Raw genomic sequence first — 18,759 nt, forward strand, 5'->3', positions numbered from 1 at the left:
TGCTGAATGAAGAGCAGAATCGGAGGTGCCATGGCAGGTAAGGTGTTCTGTGTGTATCTTTGCACCATTACAAGGGTGACTTAGTACTCCTAATAGTTTGAAATGATCATACATGAGGCGGTGTTCGGGGATGTGCGCATGACATACTGGAGGTTCAAAGCACAAGGTGCGCAAATCCTAGTGCATGCACTAGGAGAATTGTGCTGTCTTAGGCATTTTATAGCAACAGTTTACTGTGATGCACAGCATCCATGAACACCAAGGTACTGCTACAGTTATAAAGTAGTTCATTGATCAGTGCATATGTGGCAAGGCATACAGGCCTCGGGGCCCAGTAAAAGTGTTGTAGCAAAGGTGCACAGCTCCTGTGGTGAGTTGTCTCTGGTGCACGGTGGTCAGTAGTGAGTGCTGCCTGACACCTACATTATCAGGGCCTCCTGAACATTTGGTGCGTGTAAGGTACTCTGGTGAAGTAAATAAGTGCACTCATGATCAAGTGGTGAGGTGCAATGTATCTACTGTGTGCTAAGATTGAAGCATCTTGGTTAGAGTATAGGTTTGGTAGCTCTTTAAATGGCCCTTGGTGGATTGGATCCTCCCATTAATAATATAAACTGCTGAAGGTCTACCTACTTCAGGTGGTAGAAAGTGAAAGGATGTTAGAATTTTTTATCCTTGAAGTTTTTCAGTGAACATTTTAAGATATTTTTATATGTTGTATCTGCTTTTATTGTTTGAGGTGTGGATTGGATTTCAATCTGAGTCGCAAAAGAAGAGAGTTCCAGGTATTTTTCATGGCAACTGAGAAAACTTTGTACCCATAGGTAACAGAGCGTGTTCTGGTGAGACCAAGAATAGAATGTGTAGAAGACACAGTGTACGACTGAGGATAGAGTATGCAAAAGTCTTCAATAAAATATTAGGGTTGTAATAACCAAGGAACAGAGGGAAAAATCAACAGTATAGGAAAGTAGGTTCTGCTTTCATGGTTACACCCACTTTTTCCTGGTGTCAGTCTGTTTTTTTTGACTAGTCTGACAGGGATCCTGCTAATCAGTACCCTAGCCACTGTGCTTCCTCCCTAAATTGGCTATGGTAAGTACTTCTGTACTTCCACAACTGACTACTGGTATACCCTTGTAAGTCCCTAGTGTAGGGTTCTAAGGAACCTAGAGCATAGGTACTCCAGGGGTGTCTCCTGGGCTGCAGCATGTATTGAGCCACCCATGAAAGAACACTCAAACTGTGACTATAGGCCGGCCATTGCAGCCTGTGTGAGTGGGTGCTAGAACCCCTCACAACAGATATAAGTGTCCTTATATCTGAGGTCAGTACACTTAAAACCTGTAAGTCACCCCTGTGGCAGGGTCTTCAGATCTGAGGGCATGGTGCTGGTTATACGTGTGAGGGTGTCCCTGCATGAGTAGGACACCCCTACAAACCCCGCACTCGATTCTCCAGGCTTTGTAAGTGCGGTTAACCATTTTAATACACATAGTGAATATCAGTCATTATGAGATGCCTATCTATATAGTGGCTGCACCGAACCTGGTCCTGTTTGGTATCAAACATGTTGGAATCATACCCCAACACCAATTCCAGTGTTGGAAGTTATGATTCCATGTACTGGGGGTTCCCTAAAGATATCCCCCTGTAATCACGGTAATAGCTGCTAGACAGTAAGCTAGTGATGCTGCCGACCACAGACACAATCAACCCTCCTGCTGCTGAGCCAAGCTTGAGCAGGGGAAGGTAGGACATTAGGTGTCCTGTCGTAGAGAGGTGTGACGACCTCCCAGACATGTCTTATTGTATTAGGGTAGGGATGTGGGCGCTTGTCTTCGCCACCATACTGCTTTGAAGGGCACATTTGGTGTCCTCCTTGCATACTCCAGTTTGAGCCAATTAAGGGAGCCCCTGACTATAGCACTGGTGCAAAACTGGACAAAGGACATCCTCCCCTCAATCCAGCCCCTCCTCTGGGAGGTACACTTGAGTTCTTCCAAGGAGGCACCTTCTTCCACGTCTTCCATTGTCGTCTCCAGGGGTTTCTGACGCCTATTCACCCCTTTGCAACTGGCTTCCCTGGTGTAGGTAAACTGGTATCCGTGGAATCCAAGGGTGAAGTGGCTCTCTAACCTTTCATTCTCCAAGAGAATTCTTCGGGGTCCTCTGGGAAGGGTACTTCTTCTACAAAACTGCCACTGCGACTTCTCCACTGACCTCCATTGATCACGCATCTATGTTTCCACTCTGCACGCAGCCTCAATTGGATTCCTGGGTACTTAGCTTGGTGGTTCCTTGTGCTCCCAGCACCTCTGGGTCTTCTGGTCCAAGACCAGTCCACTTCTACAGTTCGCACTCTATTTTCTTAGTCTATGGATTGGTCTCCCCCTGTCGGCCACTGTATTTTGTGCTACTTGGCTTATTGCATTTGAAGTATTATTGTGTATTTGTGTTGATATTCTCAGGTAGGAGATATACCAATGTGTTAGTGAGTGTTGTGTAATAAATAGAAGTTTCTTTATATAAACACCGTGTGGTTTTCTTTCATGTAACTTACACCCTAAGATTAAACTGGCAAAACAAGCCGCTTAACACTCCATTAAGATAAGCCTGAAGGCTGCTCTCCACAGCTACCGCTTTGAGAGCTTTCTATGGTTATGGAAGACCACTAGTTAAGGGTCTAGCACAGCTTTTTCTCAGGTCTTTGGAAGCTTAGTATTCACTAGGGTAGGTAGGTGCAACACCCCTCTACACCTACTCCCCATGTCTTTAGTTCGGGAGCCCAGCGGGTCTCGACCTCTAGATACAGTGGTCTCAAGTTCCAGGAAATCAGGTACATAGCTGCATCTAGGAAAATCAAGACAGGTATCAACCTTAACACAGAGAAGTTCTTGGAGATACTCCTGCAGTATGACCTCTAGAATCCTGAGAGGCCAGAAGAGAAGGATAACTCTGGGTTGGCTGGAGGCCAAGAAGAAGGGTCAGGGAAGGCCCACGCCAGTGACCGTAATTCTGATCCTGACCAGGAGGACTCTGAAGACCCCTCACTTTTGAACTCTAATCCCCAGGGAATAGTACAGATGACACAGAGGGAGTCCCTAGAGGTAGGTCCCCCGGTATTCCTCCTGGGAGGGTGCAATGAGTTCAGGGGAGATCTAGGTCCTCCTCTGTCAATTCAACCTCCTCTTACCACTCAATAGGGACCTCCATCTCTAGCCAGAGGGGGACTCCATGAAAAGTGAATACCACCTGATCAAGCTTGGGAGAGCCAAGCTCAAGATCAAGAAGGAGCAGTTGGCCCTTGACAAGGAGACCCTGGAAGTTCAAAGGGCTAGGAAGAATTTGGGACTAGGGTCCCAGGGTGGCAGGACTAGTGAACCTAGAGTCAGGGAACATTCTTTTGATACTAGGTACTTGAGCAGGATAGTCCCCCTTACCAGGAGGGAGATGACATTGATAAATGGATCAATGCTTTGACGATGCCCTGTAAAGTTCAGAAGGCTCCCCAAGCACAGTGGGCAGCTATCCTGTGGCTCTCCCTTGCTAACAAAGGTAGAGAAAAACTTCTCACTTTTAGGGTGGATGATGCAGACAATTACTCAGTCTTGAAGAGTTCCCTCATTTATGGGTCTGGTTTAACCACTGAACAGTACAGGGTTAAGTTTAGGAACACACAGTAGGCACACACCCGAGACTGGGTAGATTTTGTCGACAGTGGTAATAAGGGTCTGGAAGTCTGGCTTCATGGAAGTAATGTACATGACTATGAGGAACTGTACAATATATTGATGCGGAAGTACATTGATAATGATTGTCAAAATCAACAACTGCATCAGTACCTGGTGGACTCTGATCTGACCTCTCCCAAAGAATTGGCAAAGAAGGCAGATAAATGGGCCCACACCAATCAGTCAATCAGAATCTCATTGTGGTGACCAGAAGAAGCAATATTCTTCTAAGGTCCAACAAAAGGGTGGACAGAAAGGTAAAGACAAGAAAGAGTCTTCACAAGGTCCCCAAACATTTTCCTCTGGGGGTATGTCCCAAACCTCTTCCTCCTCCAACAAGAAACCTTGGTCTAACCTGTGTAATGATAAAGGCCATAGAGCAAGATATGCCAATTTCTCTTAATCTGGCACCAAGGAGACTACTACTAATGCCCCTAAGGCAACTAGCACCCCTAGCACCAGTACAAGTAGTAGTAGTGCCCCCAAAAGATTAGTACGGATAACCTTGGGTTCTGAAGTGGGTTCTGTTCTGGCCTAGTCAGAACACCCACTCAGGCTGTTCTTCTCTGTGATAGTCTCATGTAACTTGCCACTTTACTTGTAAGTCCCACTAACTTGGGTAAGTACAACCAACATCCACTCATTAATGGTCAAGAAGCTGTGGCATACAGGGACACAGGGGTCAGTGTCACTATGATGACAGAGAACCGTGTGTCTCCTGAACAGGTCATACTTGAACAAGTGCACCAATTGAACAATACTAGCAATGTCAGGACTGATCATTCCTTGTCAGTTCTAAATCTCAGTTGGAGAGGGGTAACTGGCCATACAAGAGTTGTGGTTTCCCCAGACCAACCTGTGGACTGTCTGTATGGCAATGATTTAGACACTTCAGCCTGGTCTGAAGCGAGTTCAGGACACATGCAGAGATTTTTTTTTTTTAACAGTTTTTTATTAAATTTGTGCACACAGCATACAATCGTATATCACATTCCTATCTGTTCATATCACAGATAGCCATGACACTGCTAGTAAACAGCCGCGACCATCCCTATCCAAACCATCCCACCTCCCTCTCTACCCCCACCCCCCCCTTGCCAGTGTGCCTCGCTATTCCTGGGAGAACTTGACAATTCCAGCCAATAGCTAGTAGACAATACTCTTCTACAACTCATGGTCTCAGTTAATTCCGGGAAAATTGTCCATGTCAACACAAGTCCTTTACGCCGGATCAAAGGTCCGGGGACCTATACAAACTGTACCCGTCATGCGTTTGGGCTCTCCTACTTAACCTCCCCTCCTGCTGTGTCGGCCCCCACCCCCCCTGTCCCACATCCCCCTCCCGATTCGCCATCCCTCCAGTCGCTTCACTATCATCACCCTCCAAGTGTGACTGCAAGTCCGTTACTAGCGCGCTCCACGCCCTGGCAGTATCTAGCGCCTTATCGTTAGCCATACGCGACACATGCAGAGATGATGGGAATTTCACCCAGTGCCTTTGATGTTACTAGGGCTCTGGCTAAACAGTTAAGCACAGGGGAGCTCTGGATACTGGAAGAACGGACCAGCCAGCTCCCAAGAGAAGGAGCAGGAAGAGTAAAGAGTTATCTTCCTCGCAGGATCCCAGTGAAAAGCAGTCTCCTGACGGAGATGACCGTGGCCCCTTTGAAGGACTGTCCCAGATGAACTTGGGCCTCCCATGGTAGAATTATTGGGTGCACGGGCCCTCCGAGGGCAGACTTGAGTTTGGAGCAGAAAACCTGACCCTCTTTTGAACAGCTCAAACAGCAAGCTGCTGCTGAAGAGGCAGGGAATATCAGTATGTCCCATTAGATCTATTAGGTAGATGGGCTTCTATTTTCTGTGTAGAGGCTTTCTATTGTCTCTAGCATGACATTCCACTTGCAGGAGATCTTGGGCAAAGCAAGATTTGGAACAGGCTTGTCACTCACTTTCACTGGCCCGACATGTCTGAAGATACCAAAGAGTTTTGCTGCTCCTGTGTCACCTGCCAAGCCAGCGGTAAGTCGGGTGGCACTACAAAGGTCCCGTTAATTCCACTTCCAGTGGTTGGTGTTCACTTTAAGAGGGTACGGATAGGCATTTTAGATCCTTTAAACCCTCCTCCAGCATCTGAACATAATTACATACTAGTGGTGGTGGACCATGCCACTAGGCATCCAGAATATGTTACACAAAAAGGGTTAAACCCAGTAAAGTCAGGGGACCTGGGTAGTTATAGGTACAAGGGAAAAGGGTCCCAGACAGAAAACAAGTAATTTCAAATCCAATTAGATATTTCAAAGAAACACATTTTTTACAAGCAACAAGATTTTATTTCTAAATTGCATTTTTACCTTTCATTGGTTATATTTCAACAAAGATATTTCAACAAACTTTTCGTATATGTGCCCACATACACAACAAAGAGAGGGGGGTGAAGTGAGGGAAAGTGTCAGAGGTAAAGTAGGATTGGGAGAATAGTCAGAGTCATTCGTGACTGATATCAATCATAACTTCACAAACAAAGTTCATGTGGTTCCTTGACCCAAGGGCCACAATATTATGCTCGTATAGAGTCCATAGATCAAATGATGCAAACCACCTAACTCTCCTTCAGCTGCTCCGGTCTAGCTTGGGGGTAAGAGTTGGTGAAATGTATATGGTCTACGTTTCGACCCGCAAGATGCGTAGGATAGTAGTCCTTACAAAAGGGGTCTTCTTCAGGACAGAATGGTTGTGGGTGGGCAACCTACTATCGTACAAGAGGAAAACGGACCGGGATAGATTACTGGTCCTGGATTCACACAAGACTGGTGAAATGGTTCCTTTCCGGGCGCTTGTGTGGTATTAAAACACAGATTACTCTCGGGCGGCAGGGACCTTGTCGTGATTCAGCTTTAACATGTGTTTAAACGTGCTTGGGAAGCGCGTGTGCTTCGTGGTTTAAGCAGGCCTGATTCGTTCTCCTGTAAACCGCTAGCTCACAGGGTTCGTTGCCTTGCAAAAATGACATGACGATGTTCAAATATATAAAGGGGATATTGTTCAAATACATACAAATATTAATGCTCATTGCTAAAGGGCATACCTCAACCGGAGTGATACATATAGATCCAGGTTACCACTTTCAGCTGTGTCACTATTGGGAACAAAGGGGACTCTTTATCTGAGCCTCTCGGGTATTGCTCTAACCTTAACGAATTCGTACCATCAGGGAGAGGAATCAGACAAGGTTTAGCTACACACTACACTGTAAACAATACCGTGTCGAAGAAACGGCTCACCTCAAAATTTTGTGTTGCACCAATGCGTTAATTAAACGCGCCCTCCTGAACCCCCAGTGCGGGAGTCAATGTATAACTAGGCATCCAGAGGCTACTCCCCTATGGACCATTACAGCTCCTGTGGTGGCTTGGACCCTTCTGGGAGTCTTTTCCAGAGTGGGGTTTCCTAAGGAGGTCAGGTTAGACAGAGGAACTAACTTCATGTCTAGCTACATCACTGCTATGTGGAAGGGGTGTGGTGTAAGCTACAGGTTTATCACACCCTATCATTAACAGTGCAATGGGCTTCTTGAAAGGTTCAATAAGACCCTAAAGGGTTTGATCAAGGGACTCCCAGAAAAGCTGAGATGAAAATGAGATGTCTTACTACCCTGACTTCTGTTTGCCTACAGAGAAGTTCCTCAGAATGGGGTGGGCTACAGCCCAACTGAACTTCTGTTTGGACATCCAGTCAGGGATCCACTGTGTCTTGTTAAGGATGGATACGAACTGCCTCTCAACCTCCTTAAACATGTCTAGACTATCCTGTTTTAGGTTTAAACCTATAATAACTGATAAAAACCCTTCCGAATTCGAAAATATTCCTCACCAGTGTAAACAAATAAACACTTAAAAAACACCTTCGCAACCGCAAATGAAATGTCATTCAATGAAAGGAAAAGGTGAGTGAAAGAGTCATTTTTATTCCTTTCTGAAGGGACCAATACAATGTAACGTTGCCATACACAGCAGCAGCAAGAAAGATTGGGCTAACATTATTCTGCTTGAGCTTTGTTGTTTAGGGATGTCACTAAATAATTGTTTCTTCTTCCTTTTGCTTTCTGCAGTTTTGTGGTCCTTGGTCTGAAGGTTTAGAAGCATGTTTTAGGTCTTATTTAATTATTTAACAAACTGTAGAAAATCAGGAAATAATAAAATCATATTTTATATTTTGGTTACATTTAATTCTTTCACTGATAGGTAAAATGGCTGGATTCATAAAAATTTTTTCAATATGCACCATCACATTTACCGACAGAGAATGAGTGAAACCCTTTAATGGTTGATACATCACCCCCCCCTTTTCTAGCAAGTCAGTATTGATAGTAAGTGAATTGCCAAACGCCCCAGGCTTTAAACATTCAATGCAAGGTGTTGTGACATGCATATGTGAAACGAGTGCTGTAATCAAGCATCTGGGATAGTGGTGAAAACATGACCCCAGACGTTTGGAAAGCATGGAACACAATGTCAGTTAGAATGCTGCTGCAAAATGTTCTTACCAAGTTCAACAAAGATTGGAGTTATATTGTTTGTATTTGCAGTAGTTCAGCTATTTATATGAAAAGGTTGTGTGATGACCTGGCAAAATCGATACCTGAGCTGAAGTGATTCCCTGTAAAAGTTCCTTAGCACCTGCTGGATGGTATGCTGAAAACATCTTTACAATCTTCAAAGTTATTGAAAAATTCTATTGACTTTGTAGTCCATTATGGTGCACTGCTTCATTTTGTGCTGGAACTAAAAGTGTGTAATTTAGCAGGTGGTTCTCAGTCCTAGAGCCTGTAAGTGCTATCTTATCCACATGGAGACAGTCTACAGAATTTTTGCTTAGTGATGATGCCAAAGGCAAGAAATGTGAGGATATCTGGTCGCATATTGATAATGATGTGAAAAAAAGTACACTCTACTGCATTCTTCGATTTTTACAGGAAAACATGACTGCTGTAGTGGACATAATCAGAAAACTAGAGTCTGAAAACACCCTTGTCTACCAAGTGTTCACCATAATTGGTGTAGATGTGAAACATCACCTCGAGAGTAGGCAGGGCAACACTTTTAGTGACTGTGGTACTGCAACAGGTTTCATGTTATAATTCTTGCCACTTGGTAAGCTAAGAAATGTTGAAGGGCAACTTAGGACATTTTATTTTACAGTGCATGTGAAATAGCTTGCAATGATGCATACAAATGATACTTCACCAACCATGGCATATGAAGTAAATGAAGCCTGTCCCAGAGAATCGTAATCTTCAGGTGCACCAGTATTGGCATAGAAAGCTATGTGAGAGGCTAGAGTTAGAAAATTGTGTACTGGCTGTTTTGATGTTACCCGTCTCAAGTGCCATTGTTGAAAGTCCCGTTTCACAGATAAACATTTACATGGGAAGGAAAGAGCGAGCGCACATGACCAAAGACACTCTAAAGAAGTATTGTATGGTGTGCTACAATAAGTTTGATTTGTAAAAGTTTATTTGGACCTCAAATACCTTGTGTGAACACTCTTTATACGCATGCACTATTTATTTATTTATTTATTAATAACATTTCTAAAGCGCGAACAATGGCCCGTAGGCGTCTCGGCGCTGAGATTTCTGCAGTATTTAACCAGAGAGGGAGAAGCTGGGTTTAATGATTAAAGAGCCAGGTCTTGAGTTGTTTGCGAAAAGACCAGCGAGATAGGCTTGTTTTTATAGAGTGCGGCAGTGTGTTCCAAAGTTTACGGGCTGACACCAGGAATCTTCTGTCGCCCCAGGTGACCGATTTGGTATGAGGAATCATGAGGTCATTTGCGGTGGATGAGCGTAGTGTTCTGTGGGGACAATAAGGAGTCAGATTTTGAATGAGAAAGGCTGGTCCAGAGTTGTGCAACGCCTTGTACACAATGCAGAGAGTTTTAAACTTTATCCTGCTTCTGATGGGTAACCAGTGTAGATCTCTGATGGTTTCCGAAGCAGATAGATATTTGGGGATCTTGCCCAGAAGCCTGGCGGCAGATTTTTGGATAATCTGAAGTTTGTTTACAACCCTTCCTTGTGCATTCATGAACAAGGCGTTGCAATAGTCCAGAGTGGACAGTACCAAGGAGGTCACCAGTGTTTTGCCAGCTGTGTCAGGAAGGAAAGGGAGAATTTTTTTAATGAGTCTCAATTTGTGGAAGGCGGAGGAGGTGATTTGATTAGCATGTGGGTAAAAGTTTAGGCGGTCATCGAAAATGACACCCAGGTTCCTCACCTTACTGACAGGCACAGGGGGAGGACCTAAGGACACGGGCCACCAGCAGGAGGACCACTCACTATCAGTGCAGAAAGCCAGCAATAATAAAAATAAAACATTCTATAAACACTGGAAAAACACTGTTTTTGTTTTTTTTAATGGGAAGAAAATGTGTAACCACTGATAACCACTTTTTTAAGGTATTGAAAACACTGAAAAAACCCCACCAGAATTTACCTAAAATAGAAACTGAAAACAGGAAAGTTTAAACTTGGCATAGTGGACTACGTACTTGTCCTGCATTCTTATATGGCTGAGTATATGAAGAAGGCCAGCCAAAACCTTGAGACCTGCCAGGAGTTCAGAAAGCTTGGCATAACCAAAAGGCTGTAGTGACTGTTTACCAGCCAGGACAGAAGGTGTGAGTGTTGGAGCCTGTGTCCCCAGCAGATCTCCAGGACAAGTAGAGTGGCCCCAACACCATACTTGAGAAAAAAAAGTGAGGTCAACTACTTAGTGAACACATGTGACAGCCTGCCTATGAAGATTAAATCTACAGACAGCCATGTCAGAGACTGCATCAGGACTGAGGTCCAAAAGATGTTAGATTTGGGGGTCACTGACCCTTCACATAGTTCTTGGGCTAGTCCTGTAGTCCTTTTGCCAAAACCTCACACCCAGGATGGTAAGAGCGAGATGAGGTTCTCTCTGGATTACAGGGGACTCAGTGCAGTCACCAGAACCGATGCCCATCCAATGCCGAGGCCAGATGAGCTGATTGATACTCTGGCCTCTGCCAAGTATCTCAATATATTTGCCCTGGCTGCTGCTTACTGGCAAATCAGACTCTCTATGGATGCCAAACCAAAAATAGCATTTTCAACCCCTAGCGGGCATTATCAATTTATTATGATGCCATTTGGCTTGAAGAATGCACCAGCCACATTTCAGATGCTGGTAAACAATGGCTTAATACCTCTGGAATCCCTCACTATCAAGGCCACAAAGTGACAGATAGGGCAGACTAAGTTTGTGTACATGGGCCACCAAGTAGGTGGAGGCCAAGTTCAGCTGTTGGAGAGCAAAATCCAGACCATCATGGACTGGGTTGCTCCCACTACCCAGACTCAGGTCAGAGCTTACTTGGGACTGGCTGGGTACTACAGGAGGTTTGTTGAGGGCTACGGATCCATTGTGACTTCCCTTATTGTTCTCACCTCCAAAGGATGACTAAAAAAGTTCAGTGGATAGTTAGCTGTCAGAAGGCATTTGATGACCTGAAGTAGGCAATGTGCTGTTCTCCCATTCTGCAGTCCGGATTACTCCAAAACCTTCATTGTTCAGACAGATGCTTCTGAGATAAATGTAGGTGCAGTTCTGTCACAATTTAATGCAGATGGCTAGAACCAAACAGTAGTTTTTATAAGCAGAAGGATGACCCCCAGGGAAAAACGTTGGTCAGCTACTGAGAGGGAGGCATTTGCTGTGGTCTGGGCCTTGATGAAGTTAAGGGCATACCTTTTTGGCACTCACTTCATTGTTCAGACAGACCATACGCCCGTCTTGTGGCTTCAACAAAGGAAGGGTGAAAATCCCAAACTTTTGAGGTGGTCCATTTCCCTAAGGGGATGAATTTTTCTGTGGAACATAGACCTGGGAATAACCATGCCAACGCAGATGGAGTCTCCAGATATTTTCACTCAGAAAATGAGACTCAACTGGGCTAGGTTAGTCTCATCTCCTTTCGTTTGGGGTGGCGGGGGAGCTGTGTAGGAACGTATGATCTGCTTTCATGGTTACCAACACATTTTGCTTGGTGTCAGTATGTTTTTGACTTAGTCTGTCTGGGATCCTGCTATCAGGACCACAGTCACTGTGTTTTCTCCCTAAATTTACCATGGTAAGTAATTGTGTACGTCCACAATGGGCGACTCATGTACCCTTGTTAGTCACTAGTCACTGGACCGACCACCACTGCATCCACTTCACCTTCAGGAATCCCACCACGCACCACCGCACTTAACAGAGGCCTCGACACTGCTGGAGCAAAGTCACCCAAGACCAGCTAACCGCCACCCTCATCCAGAACCTGCCAGCCGTCTCCACCGATCCAGACACCGCCAACCGCAACCTGAGACAATGGATCGACTACTGCACCAACACCCTCGCCCTGCTCAAGTCACCCTCCAAGAGCCACACCAGTAAGAAAGCCACCTGGTTCACCGAAGACCTCCAGGCCTCCAAACGAACATGCCGTAAATTGGAGAAGAACTGGCTCCGCGAACGATCACCCGACAGGTACAGAGCCCACAAGAAAGCCACCCGCAGACACCATCAACTCATCAGAGCCGCCAAGAGGCCCTCCTTCAAGGACCGCCTAGATAACAACGCAAACAACAGCAAAGAGCTCTTCAACATCGTGAAGGAACTCTCCAACCCCAGCTCCAACACCAATGACATCCCGCCTTCGCAAGACCTGAGCGACTCACTGGCCACCTTCTTCCACCGCACGATCGCCGACATCTACGACAGCTTCAAAGCCACGACCACCCCGACAACCACCAACCCCACGACCAGCACCCGCACCAACTGCCTGCTCTCCTGGACCAGCGTCAACTACGTGGACACCAGCTAAATCATGAACACCATCCACTCCGGATCACCATTACACCCATGCCCTCACCACATCTTCAACAAAGCCAGCACAGCCATCGCACCCCATCTCCGGAGAGTAATCAACATCTCCTTTGAGACAGCAACCTTCCCGGAGAGCTGGAAGCACGCCGAGATCAATACCTTACTTAAGAACCCCAAAGCGGACCCCAAGGACCTCAAGAACTTCCGACCCATCTCCCTGCTTCCGTTCCTGGCGCAGGTCACTGAGAAAATTGTCAACAAACAACTGACCCGCTACCTCAAGGAGAACAACATCCTGGACCCATCACAGGTCGATTTCCGCAGCAACCACAGAACCTAAACCGTCCTCATCGCCGCCACCGATGACATCAGGACCCTTGTTGACAACGGAGAAACAGCGACCCTTATCCTCCTGGACCTGTCAGCCGCCTTCGACACGGTCTGCCACAACACACTACGAACACGCTTACACAACGCCGGAATCCAAGAGAAGGCCCAGGACTGGACCACATTGTTTCTCTCCGGCAGAACTCAGAGCGTCCGACTCCCCCCCTTGTGCTCCAAGGCCACCGAGATCATCTGCGGCGTACCCAGGGCTCAACCCTCAGCCCGACGCTGTTCAACATCTACATGGCACCCCTCACCCAACATCATCTCCTATGCCGACGACACCCAGCTGATCATCTCCCTCAATAAATACCCTCACACCGCCAAAACCAACCTCCACGAAGGAATGAAGGACGTCGCCGAATGGATGAAGAACAGCCGACTAAAGCTAAGCTCAGACAAGACAGAGGTCCTCATCCTTGGCCCCACCCCCTCTGCCTGGGAAGACTCCTGGTGGCGGACAACACTGAGAACAGCACCGACACCCACCAACCACGCACGCAACCTAGGGGTCATCCTCGACGCCACCCTCTCCATGACTAAGCAGGTCAACGCCGTCTCCTCATCCTGCTTCAACACCCTCCGAATGCTCCGCAGGATCTTCAAGTGGATCCCAACTTAAAAAAGAAAAATAGTCACCCAGGCCGTCGACACCAGCAGTCTGGACTACGGAAACGCCCTTTACGCAGGAAGGTTCGCCAAGCTCCTGAGACGGCTGCAACGCATCCAGAATGCCTGATCCTCGACATCCACCGCCGAAGCCACATCACACCCCACCTGAGAGACCTGCACTGGCTCCCCGTCAACAAGAGGGTAACCTTCAAGCTCCTCCTCCACGCGCACAAAGCTCTCCACAACACCGGCCCAGCATACCTCAACAGACGACTCAGCTTCTACACCGCCACCTGCCAGCTCCACTCCGCCGGCCTCGCCCTCGCCACAGTCCCTCGCATCCGAAGAACGACCGCCGGCGGCAGATCCTTTTCCCACCTTGCCACCAAGACCTGGAACACCCTCCCCACCAACCTACGGTAGACCAAAGACCTACTGGCCTTCAGAAGACTCTTCAAGACCTGGCTCTTCGATCAGTAGCAGCACTACTTCCACCCCTCCCCCCAGCGCCTTGAGACTCTAACGGGTATGTAATGCGCTTTATAAGTGTCTTGATTGATTGATTGACTAGTATATGGTACTAAGGTACTCAGGGCATAGGTACAACAGGGATCTCCCATGGGCAACACCATGTATTGAGCCACCCATGGGAGTCCACTTAAACTGTGACTACAGGCCTGCTATTGCAGCCTGTGTGAGTTGGTGCTTGCACCTCTCACGACAGTTATAATCTGAGGTCACTACATTTAAAACCTATAAGTCACCCCTCTAGCAGGCTCTTCAGTCCTGAGGGCAGGGTACTTAGTTATAAGGGTAAGGGTGCCCCTACATGAGTGGGACACCCCCTACACACCCCAGTCGATTCTCCAGGCTTGCAGTCAGACATTTTAATACACATATTTGACATCAGTCATTATGTCTAACTATATAGTGGCTGCACAGAAACTGATCATGTTTGGTATCAGACATGTTGGAATCATACCCCAACACTGATTCCACTGTTGGAAATATGATCTCATTTACGGGGGGCTCCCTTAGGGAACCCACTTGTACTCCCAGTACCAGCCTTTCAGGGTCTGACAGCAAGCTAGTGATCCTACCAACCACAGACATAGGGCTGCCCTCCTGTGGCTGAGCCAAGCTTGAGCAGGGGATGGTAGAATACTAGGTAGGTGTGATCACTTACCAGACAGGCCTCACTGTATTGGGTTGGGGTGGGGTGGGTACTTGCCAGCACCAACAGACTGCTTTGGAGGGCACATTTGGTGCCCTTCTTGCATACACCACTTTGAGCCTCTTCAGGGAGCCCCTGGCCCGAAACTGGCCCGAAACTGGCCCGAAACTGGACAAAGTACATGGGAGTGTACTCGCCTCTGTCAAGCTCCTCCTCTGGGAGAGACCTTTGAGTTGTTCCAACCCTTCCCTTAGGGTACATAAGGACCTACCAGTGGGTGAGTCCTACGATTTGTTGTGGGGCAATAATAAATACTGAAATCACTTCACTCTTTGACCGTCCGGTTACTTGGACTTTGCTGGACTTCGCCTGGAACGAGACTGCACCAAGCAAGACTCCTGCTGCTCCTGGTCTCGCTAGGCTGCAAGTCTTCTTCGTTGTTTGTGCTTCTTCCAGGTTCTTCACTAGACCTGTGGGCATCAAGGACACACGAAGTACTCTTTCTTTGAGTGAAGGTGTCATTTCTCTTCATCTCCAGGCACCGCAACGAAGCTGGCTGGTCGGCTGCTTCTGTCGTTCTTCAGACTTCCTGAGGCTCAGCAACACAGGTGGTGGTTCTGCAACTCTCTCGATGCCTGACCTCTACTCTCTGAAATTTTAAGAGCAGTATCCCTCGTCGGAACCGCTGAGGCCGAACCCCTGTGCACCGTGTCGCCTTCCCTTTGCCAATGTTTGTTGGCTCTGCACTCCAGAGATCTTTGGGCTTCAAGAAGCTACAGCCTCTAGCATCTCTTCCCTCCAAGCTCAGCGTCCTCACCGCATCCTTTGCACTGTGGGCCTTCGTTCTTGCTGAGCTGCTCAAGGTCCTCTTGCGACTCCTTTGCCTTTGGCCTGTGGGTCCTCCTGAGGGTATTCTCCTGCTTCAGAGGGCTCCCCTGCTCGCTCAGGGCCTGCTCTGACTCTCCTGCTGTTAGTGAGCCCACTGGACCTTGCTGGTCCCAACGTTGCTCCTTCTGCCTTGTCCACACCAGTTGCGACTACCAAGGCTTGTTAGACACCAGACACTGCCCACCCAGTCACCGACATCTGGACAGCTCGTGCACAGCTCCTAGTCTTCCTCAGCATCGTCTGGTCCGCACAGCTGTAGCAACAAGGTCACCGTCAACTTGTCTGAACTTTCCAACATTGGTAGACATTGCTCTTCAGTGCCTCCTGGTCACTCCTGAGTGACATGAACTTAGTCCTGTATGCTTGCAGGTTCATCACCTCTAAAATTCACAATTGACGTCTACGGAGGTTTCCAATGTCTCGTCACACCTATGCACCTGGCTTTCCTGGTGTAGGTAACCTGGTCTCCAGGGTATCCATGGGTGGGATGGCTCTCCAACATTCCATCCTCCAAGGGAATTCTTCAGGCTCCTCTGGGAAGGTAACATCTTCTGCAAATCTACAACTGCGACTTTTCCACGGAATTCCATTGGTTACACAGCTGTGTATCCACTCTGCCACATCCTCCGTGAGGATCCTGGGTACTTACCTTGTCTGGTCCCTTGTGTCCCCGGCTCCTTCAGGTCTTTTGGTCCAAGTCCTGTCCTCTTCTGCAGTTCGTATTCCACTTTCTTTGTGTATGGCTTTATCTCCCCCTGGCGACCACTGTATTCTCTGCTACTTACCTAATTGCATTTGTAGTATCATTGTGTATTTGTGTTGATATCTCTAGTAGGAGATATACCTATGTGTTAATGAGTGTGGTGTATTAAATAGAAATATTTTTATATAAACACTGTGTGGTTCGCTTTCATGTAACGTACGCCCTAAGATTAAACTGGTAAAACAAGCTGCTTAACACTCCTTCAAAATAACCCTGAAGACTGCTCTCCAAAGCTGCCACTTTGAGAGCTTTCTGTGACTATCAAAGACCACTAAAATCACCATAAGGGTTGCTTGGATTATTGCAAGGTGCATCACTTAAAAAGGTGTGCACCATATACTAAGCCAGCCTCCTACAATCTCACTTTATTTTCTTCTTTTTTGTACTGATGCTGTTCAGCAAAACAAATCTTTTTGCTGATGCTGAACAACATCAGCAATTAGCATTGGAAAAGTCAATAGGTTCAAAGGCAAAGACTTGTTGGCATTGCTAATGCTTGTCACTTTATTTTTTTTTATCAAAGATTTCAATCCCCTGGAATTCGTCTCTTGCTCTCCTTCTCATAGAATTCTTCGGTCGGACCTGGTCCTCTTCAACTCTCGTTCAGGATTTGTGAATGCTTGGCTTCTCTACATCCATCGGGTTTTGTTATGCCTTTATAGCTTTTTCCTTCATTAGCGATCCTTCATGGAGACTCTTTGCTTCCACATAAAATTCAGTAATATGAAGTATCATAGTGGTCACATGAAAGGGAGTCTTTACCTATGGGAACTTCCACAAGAGAAGGTGCAAACGTTGCGACCAGAAATTGACAGCCAAAGCCTCTCTGTCCAACTTGAGTCATCACCTCCTCCTACTAGCAAAATCAGTCTTGTCTCTGTCAAGTTTTAGGAGTTCCCGAGGCATCCACTCCTGAACACCTATAAGGCACTCTGAGGTTTCCTATGCTGTCAGAGGCAAGGTTTTCGTATACCTAAGCAGAAACGTAGAAACTGTGTATCATCAGCGCAAGGGAGTGCCTTGAAGCCAAAGCCAAAATGTTAATTCTATGGAAATACATAATGATGATCCTGAGAAAGTTTCAGGCATTGAAGGAGTTGTATTGAAACATTTGGTTCCACAAACAAAATTAAGCTTCCTCGTGAAAGTAGCAGGGCTTGAAATGTTTCATTCCCTGTTTTTACAGTGAAGAGGCGGAAATAGAACAGATTCCTGACGTTTTGTTGCAATTTTATCAAGCTAGCGCAGAATGTTTTAAAGAGAATTATAATACTGCTGTTGAACGATACCATACTGGGATTTCTTTAATGCTCATAGGTTTTTGTATAGTATAGCGTTTGACAGTCACGTTACCTCTTGACAATTTATGAGGCGAACATAGTTTGCATAGTGGATTTTACAAAGAGGATCTATATAGAGGTTTTGAGGTTGTTTAGCTGACTCCTGGAGGGATTGAAGATTATTCCACAGTGGGCGTGTTTAGCGATCTTCAAACCTAACGAGTGGTGTGTATTTGATATATATCCCTGCAAGATTATTTGCCGTTGGGGCCCTGCAACCCAAATGACGTTAGCTTCATTAGGGATAGCTGTCAATAGTAGGGTCATTGCGAACTTCTGTATGAACATTATTGGTGGCCTTCCTTACATTCTGCAGTAGTTATTGTTAGCTGTCATGCAATGCTTGAGGTTATTTTGTTTCTTGGGGTGTTAGGTCCTGATATATGACCTGAGAAGCTGAAGACATGAGCATGATTTTGTAGGTCATCATGTGCCTGGGCTCCACTTTCCTCACCAGTCCTTTTCCAGTGAGTGCTGGTCTAATAGCAGGGGTGTATTTTAAATAGGGTATGTAGGGAGGAAGTCGAACACCTGCCGAATATTTACCTTTAGTCAGGTAAAATACCACAGATGACTGGCTGCTCGGGTCAGCTCCTTGGTTAATTATTTCCCTGGCTGCAGAGTATGATGTTGTGGTAGGGCATGTCCTGGGCCTTCTCACAACATCGGAAATAAATACTGTCCCCTGATGAGACCATATCTAGCTGCATATTACTTACCTAACAATTATCCCCAGACGTCACACTGGATTCGGAAACTTTTTCTGAGCAGTACAGTACCCCTGCGTACCAGTAGGGGGCGTCGCTCAACTCAACGTGGAGTTGACCGTGCCGGAAGTGACATGTTCAGTGCCTAGAAAGGTGCCACCCAATATGCAAACATGAATTTCTTTTCAAGACTTTCCACAGCAGAAACGCGGAGCCAGGAAGAACACTGACCACTGGTGTGTAAAACTAGGGCC

General features: G+C 46.6%; 1 long non-coding RNA gene across 45 annotated transcripts in view; it reads right to left on the reverse strand.

Annotated features, from left to right (window-relative positions):
• Positions 1-18,759, reverse strand: part of LOC144756055 (uncharacterized) — a 1,542,626-nt gene that overhangs the window by 1,057,249 nt on the left and 466,618 nt on the right. The window lies entirely within an intron of this gene.

The sequence above is a fragment of the Lissotriton helveticus genome, chromosome 5_1 (assembly GCF_964261635.1).
Source record: "Lissotriton helveticus chromosome 5_1, aLisHel1.1, whole genome shotgun sequence".
NCBI classification, from domain to species: domain Eukaryota; kingdom Metazoa; phylum Chordata; class Amphibia; order Caudata; family Salamandridae; genus Lissotriton; species Lissotriton helveticus.